Consider the following 19,752-nt stretch of genomic DNA (forward strand, 5'->3'; position numbering starts at 1 on the left):
TTTATCCGGCAAAATTAAGTTTCATCTATGAGGGTGAAATAAAATCCTTCTCAGACAAGCAATCGCTGAAGGAATATGCAAAGACCAGACCAGCCCTACAGGATTCAGAGTCCTGCCTTCCACAGTGAACAGGGAAATAGACACTCCTCAAAATAAAATCCTCAAAGAATTAAAGTCTAAGACTTCGAACTTCATGATGGCTCAAAGACTAAGACAAAGCAACAGGACTTCACCCAATAATATGAATGGAAATCTTCCTCCAATTTCAATACTTTCAATAAATGTAAATGGTTTAAACTGTTCTCTGAAGAGACATAGACTGGCAGAGTGGATAAAATTCCACAAGCCTAGTATTTGCTGTCTCCAGGAAACACATCTAAACCACAAAGATCCTCCCAGCTGAGGATCAAGGGATGGAAAACTATCATCCAGGCAAATGGAAGTCAAAAGAAAACAGGGATAGCTATATTACTAACAGACAACATTAGTTTTCAATTAGCAAAAGTAAAAAAAGAATAAAGATGGCCACTTTATAATGGAGAAAGGGAAGATCCAACAAGAAGATTTAACAATTCTTAATATTTATGCACCCAATGCAAGAACACCCAATTACATAAAGCAAACCTTATCCGAACTAAATACAACTTTAAACAATACTGCCATAGTAGCAGGGGAATTCAACACACCAATAAATGAACTAGATAGATCCCCAAACAGAAATTAAGCAAACAAATAAGGGACTTAAACAAAACTCTTGACCAAAAAGTTCTTACAGATCTCTACAGAACATTCCACCCAAATAAAGTTGAATTTACATTCTTCACAGCAGCCCATGGATCCTTCTCAAAAATTGATCACATAGTAGGCCACAAAGTAGATCTCAAAAAATTCAAGAAAATAAAAATAATACCAGGTGTCTTCTCTGACCATAGTAGTATAAAATTAGAGTTCAATTCTAACAGAAATACACACCACATCACAAAGTCATGGAAACTAAACAATCTACTGTTGAATAACTATTGGGTCAAGGAAGAAATTCAGAGGGAAATCAAGAGTTTCTTCGAACAAAATGACAATGGAGCTACATCTTACCAAAACTTGTGGGATACAGCAAAAGCATATCTGAGAGGAAAACTAATAGCAATAAATGCTCACATCCAAAAAACAGAAAGATTAGACACCAACAACCTAATGAATAGACTCAAGGAATTGGAAAAAGAAGATTAAACCAATTCCAATCCTAGCAGAAGAAAATAAATATCTAAGATCAAAGCTCAACTAAATGAAATGGAGAACAAGAGAATTATACAGAAGATCAACAAAACCAGAAGCTGGCTTTCAGAAAAGATCAACAAAATTGACTGCCCTCTGGCTAGGCTGACAAGAACTCAAAGGGAAAGGACACTAATAAACTCAATAAGAAATGAAAAAGGAGAGATCACAACAGACTCCACAGAAATTCAAAACATTATGTTTGACTACTATAGAAATCTATATGCCCAAAACCTACAGAATGAAGATGAAATGGACAGACTCCTGGACTCATACAACCAGTTCAACCTAAGTTCACCCAGGAGGCAATTTAATTCTTGAACAGACCAATCTCAAGCTCAGAATTTGAAGCAGTAATTAAAAATCTCCCTAAACAGAAAAGTCCTGGGCCAGATGGCTACACTTCAGAGTTCTACCAAACATACAAAGATGAACTCATACCTATACTACAGAAATTATTCCACACCATTGAGAAGTATGGTAGTCTTCCTAAATAATTCTATGAAGCAAATATCACCTCAATACCAAAGCCAGGAAAGGATGCAACAAAAAAAGAAAATTACAGACCAATATCCCTCATGAATATAGATGCAAAAATCCTAAATAAAATTTTAGCAAATAGAATTCATCAGCACATCAAAAAAGTAATTCACCATGAACAAGTGGGATTTATTCCTTGGATGCAAGGGTGGTTCAACATATGCAAGTCTATAAATGCAATTCACTTTATAAATAAAATCAAGAACAAAGATCACATGATTCTGTCAATAGATGCAGAGAAAGCATTTGACAAAGTCCAACCTACCTTTATGATAAAAACTCTTAACAAAATAGGCATAGATGGCCCATACCTTAAATTTATCAAATCCATTTATGACAAACCCACTGCTAATATCATTCTAAATGGGGAAAAATTGAAATCATTCTCTCTTCGAACCAAAACTAGACAAGGATGCCCACTTTCTCCCCTCCTATTCAACATAGTGCTCGAAGTCCTAGCTATAGCAATCAGACAAGAGAGGTGTATTAAGGGCATCCAAGTCGGGGCAGATGAGATCAAACTCTCACTCTTCACTGATGATATGATATTAGACCTAGAAAACCCCATGGATTCATCCAAGAGACTCCTAGATTTGATAAATAAATTCGGTAAAGTTTCAGGATATAAAATCAATATATACAAATCAGAAGTATTCATATATGCCAAGAACCATCAAGCAGAAACTCAAATCAAAAATGCTTTACTATAGCCTTTACTATAGCCTCAAATAAAATTAAATACCTAGGAGTATACTTAATGAGAGATATGAAAGATTTATACAAGGAGAACTACGAAACACTAAAAAAAGAAATTGCAGATGATTTAAACAGAAGGAAAAATCTACCATGTTCATGGATTGGTAGAATCAATATTGTTAAAATGTCAATATTACCCAAGGTGATCTACAGAATTAATGCAATCTCCATCAAAATACCATCAGCATTCTTTACAGATCTAGAAAAAAGAATTTTTCTCTTTGTATGGAACCAGAGAAAACCATGTATAGCCAAAGCAATCTTAAGTAAAAAGAAAAAACTGGGAGGCATCAGTCTTCCTGACTTCAAGCTATACTATAAAGCAATAATAGTTAAATCAGCCTTGTACTGGCACAAGAACAGAAGCAACAATATCTGGAATAGATCTGAGATACCAGAGATGAAACCATCTATATACGGCAACCTAATCTTTGATAAAGCAGGCAAAAATATACTATGGGGAAGAGATTCTTCAATACATGGTGCTGGGAAAACTAGTTAGCAACATGCAGGAGACAGGATCAGGATCCCAATCTCTCACCTCTCACAAAAATTCACTCAAGATGGATAATAGACCTTAATCTAAGGCATGAAACCTTAAGAATCCTAGAAGAAGATGTTGGGAAAACCCTATTAGATATTGGTCTAGGCAAAGAATTTTTGAGGAAGACCCCCAAGGCAATCACCTCTGAATCAAAAATAAACAAATGGGGTCTGATCAAATTAAAAAGTTTCTGCACAGCCAAGGAAACTATCATTAGAGAAAATAGACAACCCACAGAGTGGGAGAAAATATTCAGTCTCTACACTTCTGATAAAAGTCAAATAACAAGAATCTATCTAGAACTCAAAAGAATAAATAAGAAAAAAGTCAAACAACCCCATCAAGACATGGGCAATGGAAATAAACAGAAACTCCTCCAAAGAAGACAGAATAATGGCCTGAAAACATATTTAAAAAATGTTCAAAATCGCTAATCATTAGAGAAATGCAAATCAAAACCACAATGAGATACCACCTAACCCCAGTGAGAATGGCCTGTATCAAGAAATCCCAAAACAACAAATGCTGGCGAGGATGTGGAGAGACAAGAACACTCTTACACTGCTGGTGGGACTGCAAATTAGTGCAACTTTTGTGGAAAAGAATTTGGAGATTCCTCAAACAGCTAGAAATAGAAATACCATTCGACCCAGCAATAGCATTGTTGGGCATCTACACAAAAGAATATAAGTCTCTCTATTATAAAGACATCTGCACTTGAATGTTTATGGCAGCACAATGCACTATTGCACAGTCATGGAAACTACCCAAGTGCCCATCAATTCATGAGTGGATAACTAAAATGTGGTATATGCTCACAATGGAATATTACTCAATTCTAAGAAACGACAGTGAGCTAGCACCATTTATGCCATCCTGGATTAAGCTTAAACCCGTAATACAAAGTGAGGGGACACAAGATCTGGAAAATGGACTACACATCTACTTGCCATCAAATTGGTACTGACTAAAACTATGGTGCTCAAAAAATGTTAGTATTCACCAGGGATTTGGGGGGCAGGGGGGGGAGACCCACACCTTAGGGATGTGGCAAGCATTGTGGGGGGGGAAGGGATTACTTCTAACCCTTTTTAGGGAGAGGCAAAGATATACATTGTAACCAAGATGTCTAAAAAAACATAAATAAATGAATGAATAAAAAAATTTTCAAAGAAAGAGAATGACAAAATTTATACTGAAATATTACTAAAGATAAAGAGACACAGTTAGGTCCATCAGAGCAAGATGGCGAACGAATACCACCGCCACACAGAGTGTCTCTGCAGAAAAGACAGATTCTAGCAGAAATTAGAGTAAAGAAGCAAGAAGATGAGCATACAGCAGACCAGGGCCAGAAGGAGGGGTACCTGAGACCCCGGGAGACTCCACGGGAGGAGGCTGCAGAGGAGAACTGGAGGCTGAGACTACCGGAGCAGCCCGGAGACCAGCGGCAAGGGTAGGTGGATCTGCTATTTCCCCTCCCCTACATTTGGGACTGCTGGTGGGCTCCCCAGTGGGTGGAGAGACCTGCGGACATCAGCCCAGAGACGTCGGCCACCAGCCAGCGGTGAGCCTGTAGCAGACGTGGCACCAGGTTCACAACTTCCTCCCAGCACCTCCGTGTGCACAGACCCGAGCCGAGCGGCAGGCATTATATTGCCTCCTCCTCCCCTCCGCCGACCCTACCCGCAGCTGCCCAGAGAGACAATACAGCCACCAGCCAGAGGAACCTCCAGGGAACGGGACCTTCCCTTTTGGGACCCTACAGCTGACTCAGGGGAACTCAGACTGTGAGCTCCCTACCCGCCCGCCCTCCCAGGTGCTGCTGGCACGGAGTTCCCAGGAGAACAGTGCCGACTTAGAGGCTGAGAGACATAGACCCAGCTTGGGCTCCCTGTGGGTGAATTGGGACCGGAAATCCTCTCCCTGGTGGGGATACAGTTTGAACTCTGGGACCCAGAGGTCGGACCTGTAGACCAGATCCCCTGCACCGAGGGCTAGCATTGCCTGGGGCACAGAAGGGTTATACGTGAACAGCCTACTGAGGTGTGTGTGCCTCCAGGGGAGGATCGGCGTCCTAGAGGGCAACCCTCATCCCAGGAGGAGGCAGTGCGCCTAACCCAGGTGGCGTTAATGTGCAGGGAAACTCCCCGCCGGCATCACAGTCCGGGGAGGCCTGGTGGCTTGTGGTCTGGCCTGCTGGCAGAGGCCCAGGAGTAGCTGCAGAGTTGGGGAGGGTGGAAAGAAGTGAGGCCCGCTCCAGCCTGCGAGTCTCAGACAGCCCCACCTTCAAACCCAGACTTTCTGGCTGAGCAGGAACATTCCAGCCTCGCCCTGACAGATTTCCCTGGAAGCAGAGAACAGAACTTTGACCCCTGCTAACTGCCTGAGGGCAGGCTTACCCAACCCAGCTCCGCCCAGAACAAGAGCTGATAACAGGACACAAAATCAACAGCATAGCCTGTTCCTCCAAGCAAACGCCACCTACTGACAGGGACGGCATCTTGCACAGCCTTTCCACGGCACTCACTGACTCAATATACAAGGAGTGGTCCAATTTCACCCACAGACACCACCTAACGCCTCAGAAACTAAACAAGGTGTGTGAATACCCAAACAATAACTTAAGGAAAGAAACAACAACTGATCGACATGGGAAGAAATCAGCAAAAGAACTCAGGAAATATGAAGAACCAAACGGAAAACACACCCCCAAAGAGGAGCACCAGCCCCCTAGAAATGGACACCAACCAAAGTCAGGCAACCAATATGACAGAAGAGGAATTTCGTATGTGGATCATAAGAACACTCACCCAGCTGCAACAACAACTCAATGAGCAACACAAAGAAACCACAAAAAGCCTCCAGGATATGGGAAAAGAAATAGACACAATGAAGAAAAGTGTAACCGAACTCCTGGAAATGAAGAATCAATTCAAGGAACTGCAAAATACAGTAAAAAGTCTCAAAAACAGGGTAGATCAAACAGAAGAAAGAATCTCAGAGCTTGAAGATAACTCCCTCCCATTAAAAAAATCAGTCACAGAGATAGAGCAGAGACACAAGAGAAAAGAGCAAAGCCTACAAGAGCTGTGGGATTATGTGAAGAAACCTAATGTGAGGGTCATAGGGTTACCAGAAGGGGAAAGACAACACTCAAGGGTTGGACAAGCTGTTTGAAGATATAATAGAGGAAAATTTCCCAGGCCTTGATCAAAATCTTGATATACAAGTTCAAGAAGCTCAGAGGACCCCTGGGAGATTCAATGCAAACAGGAAGATGTCACGACATGCAGTCATCAGATTGACCAAAGTATCAACCAAAGAGGCCCTTCTAAGAGCTGTAAGACAAAAGAAGCAAGTAACATACAAGGGAAAGCCAATTCGAATAACATCAGACTTCTCTAATGAGACCTTACAAGCAAGGAGAGACTGGGGCCCCATTCTCACTCTTTTGAAACAAAACAATGCCCAGCCTAGAATATTATTCCCAGCAAATATAAGCTTCATATATGAAGGAGAAATAAAAACATTCTCAGACAAGCAAAGGCTCAGAGAATTCACCAAGACAAGACCAGCCCTACAAGAAGTACTTAAAACAGTGTTATGCACGGAACATCATAATAATAACCAACAAATATAAAAACAACCAAAACCCAAAGATATTAAAGGCCAGATATTACAATGGCTCAAGACAGAAATCATAGCAACAACATCCAACCCAACAGAATGATCAGTAATCTACCTTACCTATCAGTTCTCTCAATAAATGTGAATGGCTTAAACTCTCCACTCAAGAGACATAGGCTGGCTGAATGGATAAGAAAATACAGGCCAAGTACATGCTGTCTTCAGGAAACACATCTAACCTGAAAGGATGCATATAGACTAAAAATAAAAGGGTGGAGATCAATATTCCAAACAAATAGAAGCCAAAAGAAGGCTGGTGTGGCAATTCTAATTTCAGAAGATTTAGTTTTTAAACCAACAAAAGTAGTGAAAGACAAAGAGGGTCATTATATAATGGTGAAGGGCAGAGTTCAACAAGAAGAGATAACAATTTTAAAGATAAATGCACCCAACTTAGGTGCACCTAGTTTCATAAAGCAAACCTTACTGGATCTAAGCAAATGGATTAATAGAAACTCCATAATCACCAGAGATTTCAACACCCCACTGACGGCACAAGACAGATCCTCCAAACAGAAAATTAATAAAGAAATAATGGACTTAAACAAACCCTGGAACAATTGGGTCTGATTGACATCTACAGGACATTCTACCCAAAATCCACTGAATATACGTTCTTCTCATTAGCTCACGGGACATTCTCTAAGATTGACCATATCCTAGGAACAAAGTAAATTTCAAGAAATTTAAAAAAGTAGAAATCATACCATGTACCTTCTCAGATCACAGTGGAATAAAAGTAGAAATCAACCCTAACAGAAACTCACATTTCTACACAAAAACGTGGAAATTAAACAACCTCCTTCTAAATGATTACTTCATAAATGAAGAAATCAAGACATAAATTAAAAAATTCTATGAAGAAAACAACAATGGAGAGACAGGTTATCAACACCTCTGGGACACAGCTAAAACAGTTCTTAGAGGAAAGTTTATCTCCATAAATGCCTATAACCAAAAGACAAAAAGATCACAAATAGACAATCTAATGAAATGACTCAAAGAGCTTGAAAAAGAAAAACAGACCAACCCCAAACCCAGCAGAAGAAGTGAAATCAACAAGATCAAATCAGAACTAAACGAAATTGAAAACAGGGAAGCTATTCAGGAGATTAATAAAACAAAAAATTGGTTCTTTGAAAAAATAAACAAAATTGACACACCATTGGCTGAGCTAATGAAAAGCAGAAAAGAGAAATCTCTCATAACTTCCATCATCAGGAACACAAAAGGAGATATCACAACTGATCCCAAAGTGATTCAAGATATAATTTATAAATTCGACAAAAATCTTTATGCACACAAACTGCAAAATGTGGAGGAAATGGACAAATTTATAGAAACACACACCTTCCCTAGGCTCAACCAGGAAGAAATAGATTCCCTGAATAGACCAATCTCAACAGCTGAAATAGAAACAGCAATTAAAAATCCCCCTAAAAAGAAGAGTCCCGGTCCAGATGGCTTCACACCCGAATTTTACCACACTTACAAAGAAGAACTAGTACCTATCTTGCAGAAACTATTCCACAACATCGAGAAGAACGGAAACCTCCCCGACACCTTTTATGAAGCGAATATTACTATGATACCAAAACCAGGAAAGGATGCAACAAAAAAAGAAAACTACAGACCAATATCCCTAATGAATATAGATTCAAAAATTTTCAAAACAATCCTAGCTAACCGAATCCAGATGCTTATCAAAAAAATAATCCATCACGACCAATGGGCTTCATCCCAGGGATGCACGGATGGTTCAACATACGTAAATCTATAAATGCAATTCACCACATAAACAAAAGCAAAAACAAAGACCGCATGATTCTTTCAATAGATGCAGAAAAAGCTTTTGACAAAATTCAACACCCTTTTATGATACAAACACTTAAGAAAATAGGCATAGAAAGGACATACCTAAAAATGATACAAGCCATATGTGACAGACCCATAGCCAACATCATACTGAATGGGGAAAAACTGACAGCATTCCCACTTAGAACTGGAACCAGACAAGGCTGCCCACTATCTCCACTTCTGTTCAACATAGTGCTGGAAGTCTTGGCTACAGCAATCAGACAGGAAAATGGAATCAAAGGTATCCAAATAGGGGCTGAAGAGATCAAACTTTCACTGTTTGCTGATGATATGATATTGTATCTAGAAAACCCCAAAGATTCAGCCAAGAAACTCCTGGAACTGATCAATGAATTTAGTAAAGTCTCAGGATACAAAATCAATACACAGAAATCAGAGGCATTCATATATGCCAACAACAATCAAATTGAGGACCAAATCAAAGACTCAATTCCCTTCACAATAGCAACAAAGAAAATAAAGTACCTAGGAATTTACTTAACCAAGTAGGTAAAAGACCTCTACAGGGAGAACTATGAAACACTGAGAAAGGAAATAGCAGAGGATGTAAACAGATGGAAATCCATACCATGCTCGTGGATCGGCAGACTCAACATCATCAAAATGTCTATACTACCCAAACTGATCTACAGATTCAATGCAATACCTATTAAAATCCCATCAGTATACTTCACAGATATAGAAAAAATAATTTTACACTTCGTATGGAACCAAAGAAGACCCCGAATATCAAGAGCAATTCTAGGCAACAGAAACAAAATGAGAGGCATTAATATGCCAGATATCAAACTATACTACAAAGCTCTAGTAATTAAATCAATATGGTATTGGCACAAAAATAGGAATATTGACCAGTGGAACAGATGTGAGAATCCTGATATAAAACCATCCTCATATAGCCATCTAATCTTTGACAAAGCAGACAAAAACATACGCTGGGGAAAAGAATCCCTTTTCAATAAATGGTGCTGGGAAAACTGGATAGTCACCTCTAGAAGGCTAAAACAGGACCCACACCTTTCACCTCTCACAAAAACCAACTCACGCTGGATAACAGACTTAAACCTAAGGTATGAAACTATTAGAACTCTAGAGGAAAAATTTGGAAACACTCTCCTAGACATCAGCCTGGGCAAAGAGTTTATGAAGAAGTCCCCAAAGGCAATCACAGCAGCAACAAAAATAAATAAATGGGACATGATCAAAGTACAAAGCTTCTGCACAGCCAAAGAAATAGTCATGAAAGTAAACAGACAACCTACAGAATGGGAGAAAATTTTTGCATCCTATGCATCCGATAAGGGACTGATAACTAGAATATACTTAGAACTCACGAAAATCAATAAGAAAAAATCAAATAACCCCATTAAAAAGTGGGCAAAGGACTTGAACAGAAACTTTTCTAAAGAAGACAGAAGAATGGCCAACAAACATATGAAAAAATGCTCAACATCCCTAATCATCGGGGAAATGCAAATCAAAACCACAATGAGATATCACTTAACCCCAGTGAGAATGGCCTTTATCAAAAAATCTCCAAACAATAAATGCTGGCGTGGTTGCGGAGAGAGAGGAACACTCCTACACCGCTGGTGGGACCGCAAACTAGTTCAACCTCTGTGGAAAGCAATATGGAGATACCTTAAAGCGATACAAGTGAATCTACCATTTGATCCAGCAATCCCATTGCTGGGCATCTACCCAAATGATCCAATGACACTCTACAAAAAAGACACCTGCACTCGAATGTTTATAGCAGCACAATTCATAATTGCAAGGCTGTGGAAACAGCCCAAGTGCCCATCAATCCAAGAATGGATTAATAAAATGTGGTATATGTATACCTTGGAGTACTATTCAGTTCTAAGAAACAATGGTGATATAACACATCTTATATTTTCCTGGTTAGAGCTGGAACCCATACTACTAAGTGAAGTATCCCAAGAATGGAAAAACAAGCACCAGATATATTCACCAGCAAACTGGTATTAACTGAGTAGCACCTAAGTGGAAACATAGGTACTACAGTAATAGGGTATTGGGCAGGTGGGAGGGGGGAGGGGGGCGGGTATATACATACATAATGAGTGAGATGTGCACCATCTGGGGGATGGTCATGATGGAGACTCAGACTTTTGGGGGGAGGGGGGAAATGGGCATTTATTGAAACCTTAAAATCTGTACCCCCATAATATGCAGAAATAAAAATAAAAATAAAATAAAATTTAAAAAAAAGAGAGAAACAGTTCAAATTTAGAAAGGTCAATTCAACAAAATATAGCAATCAAAAATGGACATCCACCTCATAATATAGCTTCAAAATATAGAAAGCAAACACTGACAGATCGACAAGGGATAAAAGACAATCCCAAAATAACAGTTGGAGATTTCGGCACACCTCTCTCAGTGGATAGAGCCAGCAAACTCAAATAACTAAGAATACAGAAGTTTTGACCAGTACAATTAAAAAGCCTGACTTAATTGATATATATAGGTACAGGACATCTATGAAAAAAACCCACAGCTAACATCATACATAATGGTGAAGGGGTGAAAACTTTCCCCTTACAATCAGGAATAAGACAAAGATGTGCTTTCTCACCATTTCTTTTCTTTCCTTCCTTCCTTCCTTCCTTCCTTCCTTCCTTCCTTCCTTCCTTCCTTCCTTCCTTCCTTCCTTCCTTCCTTCCATCTCTCTCCACTTCCCAGGCTAGAGTGCAGTGGCACTATTCACTGCAACTTCAAACTCCTGAGCTGAAGAAATCCTCGTACCTCAGCCTCCCAAGTAGCTAGGACTATAAGTGCATTAGATCACACCTGGCTAATTTATATCTTTTTAGAGACGGGGTCTCTCTATGTTGCCCAGGCTGGTCTTGTACTCCTAGCCTCAAGTGATCTTTCTGCCTTAGCCTCCCAAAGTGCTGGGGTTACAGACATGAGCCTCTGCACCTGGCCCTTCTCACCATTTCTGTTCAAAATTGTATTGGAGATTCTAGCCAGAACAATTATCCAAAAAAAAGCATCCAGACTGGAAAACAAGTTAAACTATCTGTACTCACATATGACATGATCTTGTATATAGAAAACTCTAAGGAATCTATATAAAAAATTACTAGATCTAACAAAAAGTTCAAAAAGGTTTCAGGATACAATATGCACATATAAAAATCAGTTGCATTTTTATACACCAAAAATGAACAATCAAAAAATGAAATAAAGAAAACAATTCCATTTATAATAGCATTAAAAAGTATAAAATATTTAGAAATAAATTTAACAAAAGACATGCAAGCCTTCTACACTAAGAACTAAAAAATGTCATCGAAAGAAATTGAAACAACCTGAAAAATGGAAAAACCACCCTATATTCATGGATTAGAAGACTTAATATTGTTAAAATGACAATATTCCCCCAATTGATCTACTTATTAAACCCAATCCCTATCGAAATTCCAATAGCCTATTTTGCAGTAGTTGACAAGCAAATCTTAAATTTTATACGAAAATGCAAGGGACCTCAAATAATAAAAACAATCTTGAAAAGGAGAAAAACTTTGGAGAACTAAGACTTCCTGATTTAAAACTTACAACAAAACTATAGTAAAGATAGTGAAGTACTATCTTAAGGATAGACATATAGATCAATATAACAAAACTGAGAGTCCAGAAATAAACCTCTGCAACTATGGTCAATTGATCTTTGACAATGGTGCCAAGACGATTCAATGGGGAAAGAATAGTTTTTCTACAAATGCTGCTGCCACAACTGGGTATCACATGCAAAAGAATGAAGTTTGACTCCTACCTTATAACAAATAGAAAAATAAACTCAAAATATGTCAAAGGTTTAATTGTAAGAGCAAAATCTATAAAACTCTTAAAAAAATATAGGTGTAAATCTCCATAAATCTGGATTAGGGAATGGTTTCTTAGCTATAACACCAAAAGCACACATAACAACAAAAATAACAAAAACAGATAAACTGTAGTTCATTAAAATGATTTTGTACTTCACAGAATTCTACCAAGAAAGTAAAATGGCAACAAAAAAATGATAGAAAAATATTTGAAAATCATATATTTGATAAGAACTTGTATCCAGAACATAAAAAAACTCTTAAAACTAAAAAATAAAGATAATTCCATTTAAAAATGGGCAAAGGATTTGAGTGGATATTCTCCAAAAATAATATACAGATGACCAATAAATAAGTATGTGAAAAGATGCTCAATATCATTAATTATTACAGGAATGCAAATCAAAACCACAATGTGATATTACTTTATACACACTAAAATGGCTATAAATAAAATGGCAGACAGTAACATGTTGATGAAGATGTAGAGCAACTAGAATCCTCACACACTGCTGCTAGGAATGTGAAATGGTACAACTGCTTTGGAATTAAAAACATATGCCCACACAGAAACCTACACTTTAATATTCATAGCAGCATTATTCATAAAAGCCAAGAAGTGGAGACAACCCAAAAGTCCATCAATTAATGAATGGATAAACAAATGTGGTATATTCATACAACAATATTATCCAGTGATAAAAAGGAATGAAGGAATGATACATGCTACAACATATTAATAGATGAACCGTGAAAGCATTATGCTAAGTGAAAGAAGCCAGACAAAGGCCACATGTTATGTAATTCCATTTACACAAAGTGTACAGAATAGGAAAGTCAATAAAGACAAAGAGTAGATTGAGTTTTTCAGGGGCCAGGGAAAGAAGAAATAGTGAGTGACTGCAAATGGTTCAGTGTTTCTTTTTGTGGTGATAAAAATATTCTGAAATTAGATAGTAGTAATGGTTGCACAACTTTGGGAATATACTAGAAACCACTGAATTGTATCATTTAAAAGGGTGCATTTTATGGTATGTTAACTATATGTCAACGTTAAAAAAAAGAATAGCTCTATTTATTACAAAGAAAGTGAATCCATAATTTAAAGCTTCCTAGAGCCCAGATGTCTTGTTCAGTAAAGTATTGTTAATATTTAAGAAGAAAATATTAGTAATTTTAAGAGAAGAGAAAAATCCTCTTCTAGAGACTAGAAAAAAGATGCACTTCCAAGTAGTTTTGTGAGGTCAGGGTAACCTCAATACTAAAATCTGTAAGCACAAATAAGTTTGATTATAGGTAAAATTATGTTATGAACACATAACATAATAAAAAACCTAAATAAACATTTTAAAATCATATCCATCAACATATAAAAAGATAAAAGTCACGAACAGGTAAGTTTATTTCAGAAATGCAAGGTTGATTTAACATTCAAAAATCAATCAATGCAATTCATTACATTAACAGGAAATAAAGGAAAAAAACTATATGATTATCTCAATGGATGCAGAAAAATATTTGACAAATATTTAGTATCCATAGAAACAGATAGGAATTTTCTTTATCTTGTACAGAGTTATCACACACATACTAACAACCTTCAGCAAACATCATAATTAATGATGAGTTACTGAATGTTTTTCCACTGAGATTTAGAATGAGGCAAGGCTATCCATTGAGTCCAATTCAATGTAACATGTACTAGAGATGCTAACCAGTGAATCATGTAGATTTTAAAAAGAAATAAAATTGGCACAGTTATAAAGGAAGAAACAAAATTGTCATTATTCACAAATATATTATGCGATAAATGAACTTAGCAAGGTCACTGGATAAAAGTCAAAATACAAATATCAATTTTATTTCCATATACAGGGAACAAATAATTACATGATGAAATTTTAAGAAAACAATGCCATTTACATTATCTTATAAATCAACCATCAGGAATAATTCTAAGAATACATGCACAAAACCTCCATACAATATTACTGAGAGAAAACATTATCGAGGTTTTTGGATGCTGGTAAAAATCATTTGCTAACTGATGCTATTGCGGTCTGTAAATTTCATTTCATATCTCTCTCATTATTCGCTTTTCCACTTTTAAAACACTAGTACAAGATTTTATGGCCTTGTGCATCAGCTATTATAATAGTTTTAAAACTATCTTTTTGCCTATACCCTCCCACCCAGGCCTAATTTATCCTACTCACTGTTGCCAGATCAATCTATCTATCACTATCCTGCTCAAAAAGTCTATATTTCAATATAAAATGATGACTAGGTAACTATCAGCTATTTTGCATGATTTCAAGGTTTGTCTTCTACTATTTCCAATTCTAATACTCCAACCAAACTAAAGTTATTGCTCTTCTTTGAATATATCCTCTGTTATTCCATTTCTCGAAAAATGTTTTTCTCCCATATAGCATACTTTTCTCTCATCTCTCTCTGTAAAAGCTTTGGCTAACCTTCAAAACATTACTAATTTATTTATTCCATTCAGAACATGTTTAGAGTAATTTGTAAATGATCAATAAATATTTAGTTGAATATTTCACAAATAATAAGCCACTGGACCCCAATCCCTCCTCCTAGAAAAACAATCCTTTATAGCATATGTGGATTTGCAAAACTCCCTTGAGTTTAAAGGCTCAAGTTATATTTGACAGCTTTGGAAAGCCAGGTGATGAAGGATAAGCTTATGTCATTAGAGAGAGTGAAGTACTCATCATATTTCATATTATATGGATCAACTCAAATCAGAGCCAGATGGCATGAAGTTTTCCATATGGATGAGGACTAGTGTAAGAAACTAGCAAACTTATAAAGTTAGAAAAGATCCAAGAGAGACTTAAGTGATACCCACAATATTAGGTCCCAAATATGTGAATCTCAAAGAACCTCAGCTCTAAAAAAATGAAGGAACCATTTCCAGAGACTATTTGCAAAGTAAGTATCAGACATAACAGATTTCACAAAGGTCTGACCCTCTCACATAACTCAACGGCACAAGATAACAGTATTTAACTTGGAATAATGTTCAAAGACACTTTTGATTTTGTGTAGCACAAATCATCTCTTATCTCTAAGGAGAGAAGCACAGATGTCCAGCTTATTAGCATAAAACAAGAATTGCTTCAAGATTCATATAACATTGGTGATTCTTTTAATTCTATTCAGCCTAACATATTTCAAGTTGGAGTATGGCCAGAGGATTCTTTGCTAGCAACACATCATTATTAATTTATGTTTTAGTTTTTGAATAAAAATTTTGACACCTACAAAAGAGTCAAAAGAGTAACACAATGAATAGCTACATATATTTCATCTAGATTTACCAATTATTAGTATTTTACCACCTTCTGTTATTAACATTGAACTTGGCTAAAAGTAGAAAACAATAACAAAAACTAAATTAAAAGTGAATTATAATTATGTGACCAATGACATGACAATGTCAACAACTCCGGAAGTTTCTGAAGACATATATTAGTCAGTGATCCATGGTAAGGAAGAGTTCTGAGCTTACACATTTTTGAAAGCATTCTGTGAACTGTCAGTTTTAAAAAATACAATTTTGGAAATGTGCTGATATCTTCCTCCAGTGCAGTACAAATTCATACACAATTAATGATGTAGCACAGTGGGAAACAAACAAAATGAACACAAAAAAACACCATACCACAACACAATTATTTATTTATACTCCAGATTGTCCCACAAAGGATTTAAAGTTGTGTTCAAAAAGACATGCTGTACAAAAGGATACAAATGAACATGTGAATGGGTTGGTACAAGGAGAGAAAAACAGGGGTAATATTGGAATTACAGAGCATTGGCTCCTAAAAGTTGCAACAACTCAGCTGTTTGCTTTCTAGTAGATAAACAAAAAGTAAACATGATAATGAACATAACTCATAGAGTCCATAAGATTAAAAAAGCAAAGTTTGTTCTAGGCAACTTGATTGCTTGAGATATATAAATCTGAGAGCGGTTTTTTCTACGGATTCTAAAAGAGAGGAAACTGTGGGAAGCAATAGAGGAAGTTTATGATAAGACTAGACCATGAGCTTTATTTGATTTCAGTCAACACCCTCAGGCTTAGTCAATGGCCTAGTGCCCAAATTTCATTTAGTAAAAACAATTCCTCTACTGAATGGTTATTAGGCACTAAATAAAGCAATTCAAATCTTCAGCTCTCATAATCTTATACCCTGACTCTAAGATTAAATATTCAGAAAATTCAGTGCAGACACATAGACAAAGGTACATGAATGGATTGGGTTGGAGACAGAGGTAGGGGGAGATGGGAAATTCATCAATGAGGTGCAAAGATTTTTCTCAGCAACAACATTGATTTTATGTCAAATTATGTTGAAACATTCTAAATCTCCAAAGATAAAGAGTACAGAAAACGTTATACTCCTTTTTTCTATTACCTTACCCAGTCAGGTAATAGATAATCTATACTCTCTCCATAATAACAAGTCAAATATAATGCTAGATAGGAATGTAGGAAAACATATCTTGCCATTACAATTATTGCATCTATATTTGTACACAATGGGTGTAGCTAAAGTTGGAAATTTCCTAAAGGAAAATTTGAAAATCTTTATTATCTCTTGTGACTTCCATTACTGAATATGATAGGACAAAGAGATCTGGTTTATACATTCTTGACAATGAATGCTGTTAGGTTTGTTCCAGGTGGAAACTCAAAAAGTATGTATAGGATGGAATGTGATTAATGGAAAAGTTAGGCTTGTAAAATAATAGCTGCAGGAGTCTGGAGAGTCCCCAGACTTTGTAAAACTAACAGACAGCTGCAGCCATTCCTATCCCCCCTAATAAGGATGAAGCTACCCCCTCCTTTATCTCTGCAGAATCAAACCAGCGCAGCAATCCCAGAAATTGGTTGTTTTTTTAAAAAAAAAATTATTGCAGTGACTGTTCTGGCCCAGGTACTCAATCCCCCTGGAGAAACTCTCTATAAAACCCAAGGCTTTCACCTCGTTCAGTATGGATGCTTTTTTGCCTCTACTTAGTGGAAACATTTCAGGCATCCTCAAACTATGTCCGACCCGCAGGCCACATGCAGGTGTTTTTGCCCGTTTGATTTTTTACTTCAAAATAAGATATGTGCAGTGTGCATAGGAATTTGTTCATAGTTTTTTTAAAACTATAGTCCGGCCCTCCAATGGTCTGAGGGACAGTGAACTGGTCCCCTGTTTTAAAAGTTTGAGGACCCCTGCATTAGATACTTGTATAGCCTTATTTCAGAGGGAAGGGAGAAGATGGGAAATATAGGTAATTCTGTTGAGAGGCAATTAAGGATTATTATGGAGAATGAATCGATCTGGCAGAACAGAGATTAACTTGTTAATGGTTCACATTGGAAATTGAATGAGCCTGAGAGACAGACATTATCTTGTGAAAGAGTCTATTCAGGTGTGGTTCTTTCCTGCAATGGATAATGAGAAAACAGGGAGGGGAAGGAAAAACAATTGTTCTCTTTGGTGTGTCCATCCAGTCTTTACATGGATGGGGGACAGTCTCTTCCAGCTTCTGTTGATCTCTAAGGGCCTTTAATTCAAAAATACTCATTATAACAGGGAACCATAATTTGGGGTAAAGTTTCCTGTGCTCCTTAGAAGCCAAGCTATTTGGCATGAGCAACTGGAAGAATAGAATTATTAATATCATTTACCAGTAAGGGGAAGACTATTGCTGCAGGAGCAGATCCCGGGTTAGGGATGTGGATAGGGACATATTAAGTTTGACGTGTGTATCAGGGTTCCAAAGGAAAACAGATGGTACAGTTGAATTAGGTTAATTTGGGAAGAGGTATAATAATGGAACTATTTACAAAGGTATAAAGACAGGAAAAACACAAAATATACTGCATAAACCCTTGGCTAAAATCTGTTGGACTTTTTACAACCCGCAGGCCTGACAGGATAATGAAACAGAAGGACTGTGTGGGACTGTGCAAAAGGCTGAGAAAGGGGCTGAAACCTTTCTGAGAAATGCAGGCAGTACTCAGCAACACTGCAGGGTGGGAATCAAGGGAATAAATACTCCATCATCATCTCCTCCTTCCTGTTTATTCTCCCACTGGTCTTTCTCATTGTCTAAATCCAACAGGAAGCCAGAGAACAAATGAGCCCTTTAATATAATTCATGGAGTTCAGCCTTTCATAGCACAGAGCAGGATGAAGGGTAGAGGATAGATTGGGAGGAGTAAATGAAAGATATCCAATACATCCAAGAGAAGATGTTGTGCTGGTTAATGGTTTGACATGTCTTTTAAGAGAAAGATGCCAAACTCAATTGAGAAAGATTTTGCTGAAGCCCTATGCGTTAGGACTGGTTGAACTGATATACGACTTTGAGTAGAGGAAGAATTCAGAAATTGTAACTCCATATAAATGCTATTATTGACTCTAGAATCATTGACATTTCTTACTATATTAAGAAGTAGGCTATGAAATAGTTGGTAAGTATGCTACCTTCCAAGAGCTTATAGCTGGATTAAAATCACTTGTGTTCTTCCATACAGGAAGCTCCTGATGATACAACCAAAGAAAATTTCCTCTTGTGTGAGCCCTTGTAAAAACTTTACTTTTTTGAATACGCTGACACACAAAATTTCTTTGCCAACAATAAAAACAAAACCTTGATGCTCTATGGATAGATGGAATTTATTCAATGCTTTGACACTTCTGGTTATGTTTCTTGGATTTAAAGGAGCTCCATCCAAAACTCTGACTCATTATTTTTTGTTTTTTAAATAAATTCCATTTTTAGAAAAATTTTAGCTCTAAAGAAAATACATGAAGATAGTACAGAGAGTTCACATATATCCTGCACATAATTTCTTCTACTATTAGCACCTAAAATTACTATGGTACGTTTGTCACAACTAATGAACCAATATTGATACATTATTATTAACTAAAGTCCATACTTTATATTCAGTTTTCTTTTTTTAATTAATTTTTTTATTTCAGAATATTATGGGGGTACAAATGGTTAGGTTACATATATTGCCTTTGCTCCACTGGAGTCAGAGCTACTACAAACATGCCCATCTCCCGGACAGTGTTCACCACACCCATCAGGTGTGAATATACCTGTTGCAGCAAGGTGTACAGCAAGTGTTATAGCTAGTTTTACAGCTCTTGTTACAGCACTTGACCAGGGAAAGAA

This window comes from Microcebus murinus, chromosome X (assembly GCF_040939455.1).
Source record: "Microcebus murinus isolate Inina chromosome X, M.murinus_Inina_mat1.0, whole genome shotgun sequence".
In the NCBI taxonomy this organism is placed as follows: domain Eukaryota; kingdom Metazoa; phylum Chordata; class Mammalia; order Primates; family Cheirogaleidae; genus Microcebus; species Microcebus murinus.